The sequence below is a fragment of the Alligator mississippiensis genome, chromosome 1 (genome assembly GCF_030867095.1).
Source record: "Alligator mississippiensis isolate rAllMis1 chromosome 1, rAllMis1, whole genome shotgun sequence".
Lineage (NCBI taxonomy): Eukaryota > Metazoa > Chordata > Crocodylia > Alligatoridae > Alligator > Alligator mississippiensis.
Window position 1 is genome coordinate 424,970,323 of NC_081824.1, and position 13,150 is coordinate 424,983,472.

The 13,150-nt window shown below is 43.0% G+C and overlaps 1 protein-coding gene across 8 annotated transcripts in view; it reads right to left on the reverse strand.

Annotated features, from left to right (window-relative positions):
- FRY (FRY microtubule binding protein) overlaps window positions 1–13,150 on the reverse strand; it is a 468,020-nt gene that overhangs the window by 286,100 nt on the left and 168,770 nt on the right. The gene's annotated exons all lie outside the window — the stretch shown is intronic.

Sequence of the window (13,150 nt, forward strand, 5' to 3'; positions counted from 1 at the left end):
GGACCTATGACAGACAACAGATGATAAAAAACAAAGTAGGAAGGAGGCGTATGAGAAACAGCATATGGTATATAATCAGGATTAAATGTCTTTTCTGTTTGGGCATGTGCATTACTACTGAAGTCAGTTGTAAAATTCCCTATTGACTTCAAAGGAATTTGATCAATGTAAAGCACGTTTGAAAATCCCACACAATATATCTTAATGCCTTTATTATAAACTTAGATTTTTTTCTCATCAGGATGATGTGTATATTTGCCAGAATTTGGTAAAAGTTACATTTCTATTTTGAATCCAGTATCTATTTTTAAATGTAATAGTATATATGTTGCTTAAGACAACAGGAAAAGACAGGTGCAGATTTAAAAGCTTTGTTATCACTTTCATTGTGGCTGATTTGTGTCACAAGTTTTATGACTGGTTGAAGATAAAGTTTGAAATTTAATTAGCATAGTATAATCTCTTAAAATATGGTCTCAGGCCTTCTAGCAAAAACATCTGAAATGTCACTTTTATAAAGTAATGTAGAAAAATATGTTCAACATAAAATGTATCAACCTTAAATGCCATTTTTGGATCCCATATTATAAAAATGTAACATTTGTATCAAGAATTCTTGCCCTAAGGACTTTGTCATTATGTGCACTCGGACTTTAAGGTGCATGATTTGTATGTCAGACAGGCTTTTGCGAGTTTACAAATAATGTTTAAAGAAAGTTCAGCAGATCAACTAGCTATGGGGTAGAAGCTAAGCAGATTCAAGGCGTGGCAGGACAGTAGGGAGCACTCCTGAGTTGAGCCACCCACCTCACTGCTCCCGACCACTTTCCAGGCTCCGAGTGCCTCCCTAGGGGTGCCTCACGTCTGGCCGACCTCCTTCCTGAAGCACATCCACTAGCCTGGGGGTTCCACTGACGCCACCCAGGGCTGGGCTTGATTCTGGCTCTGCGCACTCTGGGAAACACAGGCCTACTAGCCCTCGAGGGTACTTGATTCACTTCAAAACTTGGGATGCTTCCCTCAGTCAGAAGCACAAGTAGTGGTCTCCCTTAGTCAGCTGTACCAAGGGGACCCCAAGGCATAATCTAGACCCACTCCCAATAAGTCTCCCACACTAGGTACAAAGGAGAACTTTATTGGTTACAAGGGGTAGGGTTGGAATAGGATACAGGGTAGAGAAATATCAGAGAAATCCCATAGAGCAAACTCCCATGGCTGGGTAGCTTTTGATCACACATCTGAGTTACTGCAAGCTATATGTCTAGTTAGATCTCAGGTAGCTTACTCACGAGTACCATCCAGAAGCAGGTGGAGATTCCCTCTGGAGGCAGGCAGTTCCTTGATCATGAGTTTTGAGAGAGAGAGAGCAAGTTTCAAATGGTCCAGCTCCTCTCTCTCTCTGAGTCTTCCTCATGGCTGCTGCCCCCTCCTCCTGGGCAGTCCTTAACTTATATAGCCCTTGTGACCTCGTTTACCTGGTCCAATGGAGGCCAGCACCTGTTGGCTATCAGCCAACCAATTTGAAATGCATCACTAGTTGCTGGGCAGACTGGCAGTTCCTAGCTCCCCAGGGAGCAAGCCCCTCACCCAGGTATGTGATGCCAATCACGTAGGCAGAGGGAGCAGGTTTCCCCCCTCCCTCAGGAATGTATCCAGCTCAGGTTACCTAAAGAGATAAGGTAAGGTGTGTATCCTCTGCTGGGCCCATCCTAACCAAATTATCACAAAGCAGAGTTTATGAGGGGAAACAGAGGTGGCCTTTTGCCACACAAGGCATACAACCAATTTCATGTAAACTTCATTATGACCTCTTGAAGACATTCAGTTTCTTCTGTGAAAATTGGTGCTTTCCCAGGAGATACCATGAGTATACAGATGTTCAGGCTTTTTCTCTCAAAATAAAAATGGTTGCACCAGGAGAAAAATAACCTGGGAACAACCAGGGTGAAATCACTATCAGAAGACTTGCTCCTGGGAGAGCAACTATCTGTATATGTTGTGGCTTATTTTAGAAGAGAACAGTCTTCCCACCATCACTCCCAACTCCCTGCCCCCAACTATCACCTCACGGAGACAGTGTGTTGCTTGCTAGGTTCTGCTGCAGTGAGGGGGAGTAAAATATACTGGGGCTGCCCTGTGCCCTATTGCCATCTGTCTCAAGGCAGACTAAGAAAGTCTGCAGAGCAGCTGAGATGTGTACATAGGCCCTTCCCTTCCCACAACCCCTGGCTTCACAGTTTCAGCCCTGCAAGCTCTCTACTCTTCAGGGCATTAGCATTTGAATGTCTGCACACTTGGCGCTAAGTAAGTTTCTCTACCAGAATAACATACCTTGGATAATTCTCCCAGATTATTTGAATGTTGGCAGAAAGAAACAACTGCTCCTCTTTTTGGACACAAGCCAACAAAAAGGAGTTAAAAGTACTCATCTTTTTGTAGAATGAATAGTTTTGACATGAGAAGAAAAAGCCTGTCCACTATCTAAACAGTAGATCTGTCGATGAACTGGAAATAATGGTACTAAAATGAGGTAGAAGGACATTCCAAAGAACTATTAATATAATGATTATCTGACAAAATTTCACTCAACTCCAACTTGCCAATGGCATGGAGTTTCTATTTTACTGCCTACAGAATTACCACTCACCCTAAGGTAAGAACAATTCCATTTCTTGTAATTCTTGCTTTATGAGAGTTTACAGCTAAAACATATAAATCTATGGATTATGAGCCATGCACATTGTTAATTATTCAGGTATTTGATTTTAAGTGGTCCAAGCAACAAGTGTTTGATTAACTCCTGTGACAGAACTCTTTATAGAATAATAAGTCTCCATGTTAAGAAACTTTACTTAATATTTTTCTCAAATCTTCCCTCAAATCATAGGACTAGAAGAGACCTCAAGTGCCAGTTAGTCCAACCTAGGTGCAGATGCAAAATGTGCTATTCTTAAACCCTCCAAGCCAAATACCTCTCCAGCCTGTTTTTGAAAACCTTCAGTGCAGGAAATAACACAACTAACCCGGGCAGCTTGTTCTCTTGTCCTTTGGTTTTTACAGTTATAGGGATGCATCTACACAAGATGCTTACTGTGGAATTGCCTAATTAGCTCCGCAGTAAAGCATCACCATCTACCTAAACAGTGCTATTAGGCCAGAGTAAATTAATTAACTCCACTGTAGGACAGTACTACCCAACACAAGTACTGTTCTACAGCCTATTACTCCATCGCAACCCACATGTAGACTATGACTGGGGCATGAGGGAGCTATAGTGCAGGGCTGCCTGTTTGCTAGCCCTGCACTGTAGCACCCTTGTGCCCCAGCCAGCCCCTCCACAGCATGTTGATCCAGGCAGCAGCAGCAGCAGTAGCCTTGGGCTGGCACGCTGACCTGCCACAGCCTCTGTCAGCTGGAGCTGCGCCATCCCGGCTCAACATGCTGCAGTCCTGGGCGCATGTGTCAACACTACAATATACTCCAGCATGAACTGCACTGGAGTTTATGATGTCAAATAAATTTCACCTGTAGACATGCCCAGGAAGTTTTCCCTGATATTTAATCTAAATCTGCTTTCTTGCAGTTTAAACTCACTGCATCTCAGGTCCAGCCTTCCTTCACTCTTCCACGGCAAAAGAGAACTGTTGTTCTTCCTTTTCTCATGGCAGCCTTTCAAATATTTGAAAACTGCTATCAGGTCTCCCTTAATTTCTTTTTTCCTAGACTAAACATACCTGGCTCTCTTAGCTTTGTGTGATTTGCATTCCAATACTATCATTTTTGCTGCCTGCCTTTGGATCCTTTCCAGTTTCTCTACATCCTTGTTAAAGTGCCCAGGCCACACATGGACATGATACTCCAGTTGAGACCTTATCAGCCCTGAGTAGAATGGTACCATCACCTCCAGTATCTTGCACACAATACCAGTTTTGCTTTTTTTGTGTGTGTGACAGCATCACATTCCTGAGTTTGTGATCTAGTTTAACTTCCACATTTTTCTCAGCAGTGCTGCTGCCAAGCTAGTTGTCCCATACTTTGTGTGCGTACATTTAGAGGTTTTTCCCCCTAAGAGTATTACCTTACATTTATCTTTGCTAAAATTCATTTTGTTGTCTATGTGCCAGTTCTCAAATTTATCCTTTTGAATTCTAACCATATCCTCTAAAACATTTACCACTTTTCCTGGATTTTTATCACTTGCAAACTTGCAGCAATCTCACCACTCTGCATCTAAGTCAATAATAAAAATGTTAAACGGTATCAGACCTAGAATTATGACAAATGCCACTAATATTTACCTTCTTCCAAATCATTAATAAAGTTATTAAATAGATAAAATGTAACACCAATCACTGCAGTACCCCACTGCTAATTTTGTAAATTAACATAAATAGCTTCACTTTAATTACAGTTCCTTATGCCAATTCTCATCATGGGGCTCAAACAAGGTTACATTTGAAAGTAAGCTTATGAGACACTGACATGTTTACTAAAATCCTAATGCAGGCTCTGCTCTTTTCACTTACTAATTTTAGTTTTTTTTAAAAGAGCAATCCAGTTTGTTTGGCCCTCCCTAAAATAAAAGATATCTAAGAGACCAGTTTTGCATTATCAGCTGTAAAATATCTATTGCATTTTGGATCTATTGCTTGTTTTAAGTTGGTTGCTTCTACAATAAATATAATTAATAAAACTCACACATGGTCTTCTTGTACAGCCATTCTCAGTTCCCTTTCTTATACCCCTATTCCTTGCCCCCAGTTTCCATGTCTTGCCATTTCCAAATTTCCTAACCACTCTTCACTCAATTAGTCTCTCCTTCCCTCATTCCCACTGACCTCCTTCCTGAATTTGCCTGGCAAGCCCTAGTGTTTCCACTCCCCAAATCCTCATCTATCTCAGTTTACACACAGACCCACTGCCTCCCAGTCCTACATCCTTCTGTCTCTCTAGCCAGCCAGTCCCGCTTTCCAGCTCCTAGTCCCAATCTTCTTGTTATGTTGGGTCTTTTCATCAAGCTCCCAACTCCTGTGTCTTTTCTCAGGCTATCTCCTCTGGCTTTTTGCCCACATCAACTACCCCCCATCTGTATTCGAATCAGGCAGCTTCCTGCACAGTAAGGGGACAGCATAGGATAGAGACCATCCTTGCTTTTGGTTCCAGTAACTGACCTGCAGCAGCCCAGAGAAGCAGCTGCAGGGAAACTCAGCCCTAAGCTGAAATATGCTCGGTATGACTGGAATTGTTGGGTAGCTGAGTTCTCCAAGGTCTCTGTCAAGTTTGTACAAATTGTGATTTTTCACAGGGCAATTTATAATTTGGCAAAAATTGCAACCCTGACACAAATACTGCATTTATTCATATACCACACTCACCTTTTCCCCCAAAAGATCAGCCCTCCAAAATCGGGGTGTGTCTTACTTAGAACAGCTTATTTCTAACTTGGAACAGAAGCAGAAGGATGCTGTAATGGCAACTGAGGCTGTTCTCTAGCAGCCACAGAGAGGGAGAGAAGGAGTGGAGTCTTCAGTTCATAGTTGGTTTTAATCTGGTAACAGCAACTGCTGAATTGGCAGCAGCTTTTGGCTGAACAAAAGGGGTAGAACTATAGATTTGACCTGAACAATGAGAGTCAGAATCCAGCCATGAGGTCAGGATTCCCTGACAGCCGGGATTCAGTCATGACTCTGGAAAAAAAAATGTCCCCTCATTTAGCTTTTACAAAACGACATGCACGTTAACTACATGTGGTATGCAAGAAAATATGGTATTTCAAATTCCTACTCAAAAGGTTTGGGGCACTAGAATTTCTCAAAACAAAAAGCTCTCAGAATCTTTCAACATGGACAAAAAGGTGTATTTTTCTATAACTACATTCTCAGAAACAACTGAACTATTTTCACTAAAATTAAAAAATAATAATAATAAATCAGCCTGAGGGAGACACCCACAATAGATAATTTCAACTAAAAAAGTGGAAGTCTTGCAAAGTTGTTAGCAACTGAAATCAGGATTTGTATGTAAAATACACACATACTCAGCACCACACACCTAATGTACTTTTTCCCATTTGTTCTTACAACTTTTGTAGAGCCATTCTAGTCTTTAAAAAATCATCCAACCAAGCTTTGGATTTGCCCTCTAGAATGTAGCAGACAATTCTGTAACATTCTATTTCTTCTTGCTTATTTTCCATATGTTTTGAATTTATGCAAGATATTTTACTAAAGCCATAAAACTCAAACATTTCATCTTGTGTCTTATTTGGAGATATTATTGCCTTGGCAGGAATGAGCTGAGACTTTCCTTAAAGTACTATAAATGCTAATGACCCTGGTATTTCAAAGGTGATACTGCCAGATCTTGCAATCCCTGAAAAGTTACTAATCTGGACTTGTCCAGGTAGGCAATATTTATGCTGAAATGCCTAATTTCCTTTTAATATGATTAATAAAACTAAAACTAAAATTAAATTATCTCCCTCTCCGAGGAGAATATGGCCATAGGGGATGTGTATGCTGGGGGTAGGAGTGGAGTACTGTTTGTTATCAGTATGTGTTTTCAAAGCACAGATCTGAGAAAGGGCACTTTGAACTCAAAAGCTTGTCTAACAGCTCTCCCAAGTATGCAGTTGGTCAAAAAATGGACCACACACAAAAAAAAAAAAAAATCCTTTCCTTTTCAAAGAACAAGAATTGCAGTTAAGTCATTTTTTCTTTTCCAAAGGTATCCGTTATAGCAGATGCCCATCCTCTCAAAACTAATATGTTTTCAGGATGTCTCCATAAAAAAACTACAAATTAGTGCCAATTAAAAATCTTAATCAAGGTGCTAGAGCAGCCTCGGGTGTCTTGAGAACCTTTCAAGGGTGCTGCAGGATGCCACACAATAGTAGTGCTGTTAGGCATGCTAATGTTGTTCTCAAGATAAATCCAGAGAGAGGGGACTCCAAATAGGAATTCTAGTTTTAAAAATAGTGTTAAAAACATTCTGACCTATTTTGGCTTTCTGAGTTCTTTGCAACAGAATAATTACTCTATTATCTTTCTGTAATCAAAAAATGAGTGAAAACTAAGAGCTGACATTTTCTAAGGGGTGCCATGAGTCTAAAAGGATTGAGAATCACTGTAATAACCAGTCACAACATGGATCACAGAGTTAACTAGCTACTATCATCTGAAAAAGATGGGAGGAATGATGGGTCTTGTTAAGGCATTAAAGACAGTGCCCTATTTCCATCTCTGCCACATACTTCTTATGTAGGTTACTTAATTTTTGTGTCTCTTGTAGAGAGATAGATGTGTTCCTTAGGTATGTTATGGCACAAATTAATATTAGTAAAGCATTCAAATAGAAACCACTTTACAAATATTATTGTTTTATTGTATCCCAATTAACCAAAACAAGAGAAGAATTCTATTTTAAAACATAAAGGGGTGATATCACACTCACTGAAAAAAACAGAAGCTAGAAGATGGTGCGTCAGGTGTCTATGAATCCAGAAAATATTTCTGTAACACTGTGGACATGTCTACACGTGTAATTATGTTACCTGAATAAACTGTGGAGATTATTGCTCTGGAGTTAATTCCACCTGGGTGTGCCATTTGCATGCGAGTTTGAGAATAATTTACTTAGGACCAATAAGCTCTGCAGTTTATTCAGGTGCAGCACATGGAGCCTGAGTGGAGCAGCCCCATCTGGCAGAGGTGTCAGCCTGCAAGCCGAGGGCTGCTCCCCACAGCTCAACGAGCTACGGAAGGGCTGGCTGGGACACGAGGGTGCTTCAGCACAGGACTAGTTGTCAGACAGCCCCCGCACTAAAGCAACCTGGTGCCCCAGTCAGCCAGGCAGCATCTACATGTGTGCTGCTGTGGAGTTTTTTACGCTACAGAAGGATAGTACTTGAATTTACTATCCTGCTTACATCCAAGTTTACATGTATGAGCCTCTGACAAGAATGTCTTTAAAATGACCTTGAATCTGAAGGTCTGCTCAGGAATAACAATAAGTAGTGAAGTCAGAGAGTCATCTAGACGTGATTCTATTCAACATAGCTTGACCAAAGGAATTAGTAGCAAAAGAAACACAAATCTGAGCAGACATTCTTAGAGGTTTATTTTGTTCCACATAAAAGAGGAGGCTTTTTCATATCGAGCTTGGTGAGGAGCACTCTGTCTAAACAGCTATGAGATAGGAAGAAAAATATTAGTAGAACGCTCACTTAATTGTAGTGAAACTCCTACAGTGCTGTATCTTTGGCAGGAATCTATGCTGACTAAGGTTTCCCTTAGTTACTTATTTATTGAATAAACAATAATCCAGAAAGTATCTTATCTCAGCTCTCTCAGCACCTTTACCATTTTTTTCAAAATAACGAGCAAATTATATGTGAAAACATCAGCACTGTACAATCATAAATGCAATCAGACAATAAAAATTATGCCCCATCACATTGTACTTTCTTGGCAAGTCCTGTCTTGTGCTATTAAATCTTAAATTACAGTTCAGCAGATTCTCAATGCAGAAGGCAGGGCTTCATCTCTTATTGTTAGATACCGTAAACCATAGTAATCCATCAGAATATGTATCAGAAAATGAGCTTCTGACAAAAATCACAAACTCTGAGTGTGAAACTTTTCTGAATGGGCCTTTCTGTTTCCATGGAGACCAGCAATGTATCTCATTCTAAGATGATTTGCAACATCTAAAGATAGGATTCAGACTAATTTTCAGATTTGCCCCTTGTATTTTACAATTGGAGGTTAATCTCCCATTGTTTACCTCAAAATTTCTCTCCAGAAAGGAGACTGAGATGACCTTAATGGGTAAATTAGAGCCACTGTCATCCTACAACATGTCCAAAGACCGGGTGCAGGTAACAGTAATCTCTCAGCAGACTCCGAGTTCATCAACAACACTGCCATCTGGGCATAACCATTAGTGATACTGGCACTGTCTGTGCTTTGAATACCAAGGAGATCCTGTACTGAGACTACATCTTTGTAGTCACTGACCTATGGTTGACAGTAGGCCTATAGTCCATCTTGGTCCAGCCATATTACTATGGATCCACCACTATCCTTCAATAAATAAATCCAAGGTTCTGCTGTGAACAGAAAATCCTTGCAGGACTGAAGTTTAAAGCATATCACGTTTTGAAGCATGTAAGGAAATAAGGACGTCGAACAGAAAAGCATGCCTCAGGACTAGCTTTGAGGAAGATTTCAACTCTTAAATCAATAGCTACATTGTGATCCTTTCCACATCAGGATGTCCCATCCTCTTGGAACAAGGAGGACTACTCCATGGATGCTACTACATTATGCTTGGTCCTTTCAGGCTATATCTTCACAGAATTTCCATTATTCAGTACTAGACTATTTAGTCCTTCATTGGAGCCATGATAGACTGCTTACCTTGAGAGTTTCTTCATTTAATGATGGATTTGCACATATGCAGGGAAGATCAGTCACTACACAAGGAACTCTCCCAGGAATGGCTCTGACAAATTAAGACTGGGGCACATCTCATACTATACCATGACCTTTCCAAAGTTACTACAAATGCTATTTGTGTCTGGACTTTAAATTGTTGGGTTGCTTCTTCATATCTGAATTCAAAAACAATTGAAAAAAACACAAGCCACCAAGGGCAAAACACATAAACAGCCTCTGCTTCCAAAAAATAAGAATTACATGTACAAGAAGTGAAAAATAGTAATAAAAAAGTCACTACTATAAAAGGAATAGGTAGGGACCTTCATAATTTGCGGTTTCATGGAAACCACAAAATCTGGGATTGTCTGCAAACTCCAAAAAAAAACCCCTTAATAAAAAGAAAATGCTGGCTTCCCAGTGGGATCCAGTGGTCCTTGTTGCCAGGAGTGGAAGGTGCCGGCTGGTGGGGTGGCATGAAGGGTAGCAGACAACATGGTGGCTGCCCCTTTGTCACTCCTCCCCCTGCTGGGGCCTCTCCACTAATCAGCAGTAAGGGGCAGCGCTGCTGCAAACTGTAGAATTAGAGCTTTAGGGCTGCATTCAACCTACAAAACTGGTAAATCCCCCTGCAATTCAGGTAAACCCTTATCTATAGGACCGAGTGCATCACAGAAGCTTAATGTCTCCCTTGCCAGCCATACGCTTCAAAACTACTTCTTCCCTCCTTGGTTTTTTTTTAAAATGTGTAATGAGAACAATTACTGAGATAGCAGCTACTCAACTAGAAATTTCAAAGATGTATAGTAAGGAAATACTAGTTTAAATCAAAAGACAAAGCAAAAACCAGCCCTCGGCAGCAGCACTAGAATTAGGCTTCAATCTCATCTATACAAAGGAAAGAACTGAAGAGTAACAGCAACTGCCTTGCAACCATGTGGCAGGTTGTGGCTTCTAATAGATCCACAGTTTAGAACTCAGAATGATGTAAATTCCACCCTGTCACTCATCAGAGGTGCCAAAACCAAAGAACAGAGCCTTTTTATAACTGGTATCTTTGGAAAAATGACTTTCCAAGACAAGAGAGGTATATTAACCTCTACCACCATGTGATGATATAAATATTTGTTAAGCCATTTTTAAATGCAAAATAGTATACTTTTTAAATGCAGTTTCATTTTTAATTTTTACATTTTAAAATGTAAACTATCAATATAGGGATTTGGGAGTGGGGCTAAAGGGTCTGGGGGCACAGGTGGTGTTCTCGTCAATCCTCCCAGTCTCAGGCTATGGGCCGAGGAGGGAGAGGAGGATCCACGTGGTCAACCAAAGACTGCGGGGCTGGTGTCATCGGGAAGGCTTTGGCTTTCATGACCACAGCCTGCTCTTTGGCGAGAGAGGCAGCGAGCTGCTGGGAAGAGATGGCCTCCACCTCTCTCCCCTAGGGAGGAGGCTCTTCTCAGCCAGACTGGCTGACCTGCTCCACCGGGCTTTAAACTAAGCCCGCTGGGGGACGGGGGGACTACCGCCACTGCTGGCCCGCTGAGCAATCCTTGCAAAGTCAGCAGTTCAAGGCACTTAAGGGAGCCCACCTCTGCCCCTACCCTGGTAAAATCTGTGGGCAAGGAAGGAGCCCCCCAGGGGGCACTTGCTTGCCTGTACACAAATGCCAGGAGCTTGGGGAATAAGCAGGAGGAACTCATCCTCCTGCTCAGTGCAAATAATTATGATGTCATAGGGATAACGGAGACCTGGTGGGACTCCACCCATGACTGGACCACGGGTACAGATGGCCATACCCTGTACAGGAGGGATCGTGTAGAGAAAAGGGGCGGGGGTGTAGCTCTCTATGTTAAGGAAAGCTACATATCCCTGCAAGCCGATATTGGCGGCCAGGGTGGACGGCTGGAGACCCTCTGGGTTAAAATCCGTGGGGAACACGGCACAGGGGACACAATGGTGGGAGTCTACTACAGACCTCCCACCCAAAGTCCTGAGCTTGACCAGGAGTTTGCCTGGGAACTGACTGAGGCGGCATGCTCCAGGACCATGGTTGTCATGGGTGACTTCAATTACCCGGACATCTCGTGAGAGGATCGCTCAGCAAAATCTGAGCAGTTGCAAAGCTTCCTCTCGTGCATGGATGAACTCTACCTGACTCAAGAAGTCTATGGGCCAACGAGAGGCAAAGCGCTGGTCGACCTGGTACTGGCTACTGGGGATGACCTAGTCGGCAACCTAGTGATCGATGGGAAGCTGGGTGACAGCGACCACGAGCTGATCACCTTCACCATCCACCGAAAAGCTGGCAAGTCGGTCAGCAACACGCAAGTCCTTGACTTCAGGAAAGCCGACTTTGACAAGCTCAGGAGGCTTGTCACTGAGGCCCTAAGGGACCATGACCACGGAGAGAGGGGAGTTCAAGAAGAGTGGTTGCTCCTCAAGGGAGCGATCATCAATGCACAAACTAAGTCTATTCCATCTCGGAGGAAAGGCAGCAAGAGGGCACAGCAGCCCCCCTGGCTCTCCAGGGACCTAGCAGACCTCCTGAGGCTAAAAAGAAAGGCCTACAAAGGATGGAGGATGGGAGTCACCTCCAAGGAGGATTATTCTGCTCTGGTCCGGTCCTGTAGGGAGCAGACCAGGAAAGCCAAGGCTGCAACTGAACTCCAACTAGCTTTGAGCATCAAGGACAATAAAAAGTACTTTTTCAGATATGTGGGGAGCCGGAGGAAAAGCAGAGGCAACGTTGGACCCCTGCTGAACCAGATGGGGCAACTGACAACTGACGCCCAGGAAAAAGCCAACCTATTAAATAGGTACTTTGCATCGGTCTTTCATCAGCCCCATAGGATGCCTATGCGCGCTACGGGACAGGGAAGTCTGAGTGAGGGTGATCCCCTGCCCTCCATTGATGCTGACTTCGTGAAGGAACATCTTGAGAAGCTGGATACCTTCAAATCAGCCGGCCCTGACAATCTTCACCCCAGGGTACTCAAGGAGCTGGCGAGCATCATAGCCCAGCCTCTAGCATGGATCTTTGAAAACTCTTGGAGCTCTGGTGTATTGCCCGAAGACTGGAAGAAGGCCAATGTGGTGCCTATTTCCAAGAAAGGGAAGAAAGTGGATCCGGCTAACTATAGGTCCATCAGCATGACTTCTATCCCGGGGAAGATCTTAGAAAAGTTTATTAAAGAGGCCATCCTTAATGGACTGGCCGATGCCAACATCTTAAGGGATAGCCAGCACGGGTTTGTTGCGGGTAGGTCTTGCTTGACCAATCTCATTTCCTTCTACGACCAGGTGACCTATCACCTGGACAAGGGAGAAGAGATTGATGTCATATATCTTGACTTCAGAAAAGCCTTTGATCTGGTTTCCCATGATCACCTCTTGGAGAAACTGGCCAATTGTTGCCTTGGGTCCTCCACGATCCACTGGCTGGAAAATTGGCTCCGGGGTCGGACCCAGAGGGTAGTAATTGATGGAAGTCACTCATCGTGGTGTCCTGTGACCAGTGGGGTCCCCCAGGGCTCTGTCCTTGGACCCATACTGTTCAACATCTTCATTAATGATGTGGACACTGGAGTCAGAAGCGGACTGGCCAAGTTTGCCGATGACACCAAACTTTGGGGAAAAGCATCCACACCAGAAGACAGGCGGGTGATCCAGGCTGACCTGGACAGGCTCAGCAAGTGGGCGGATGAGAATCT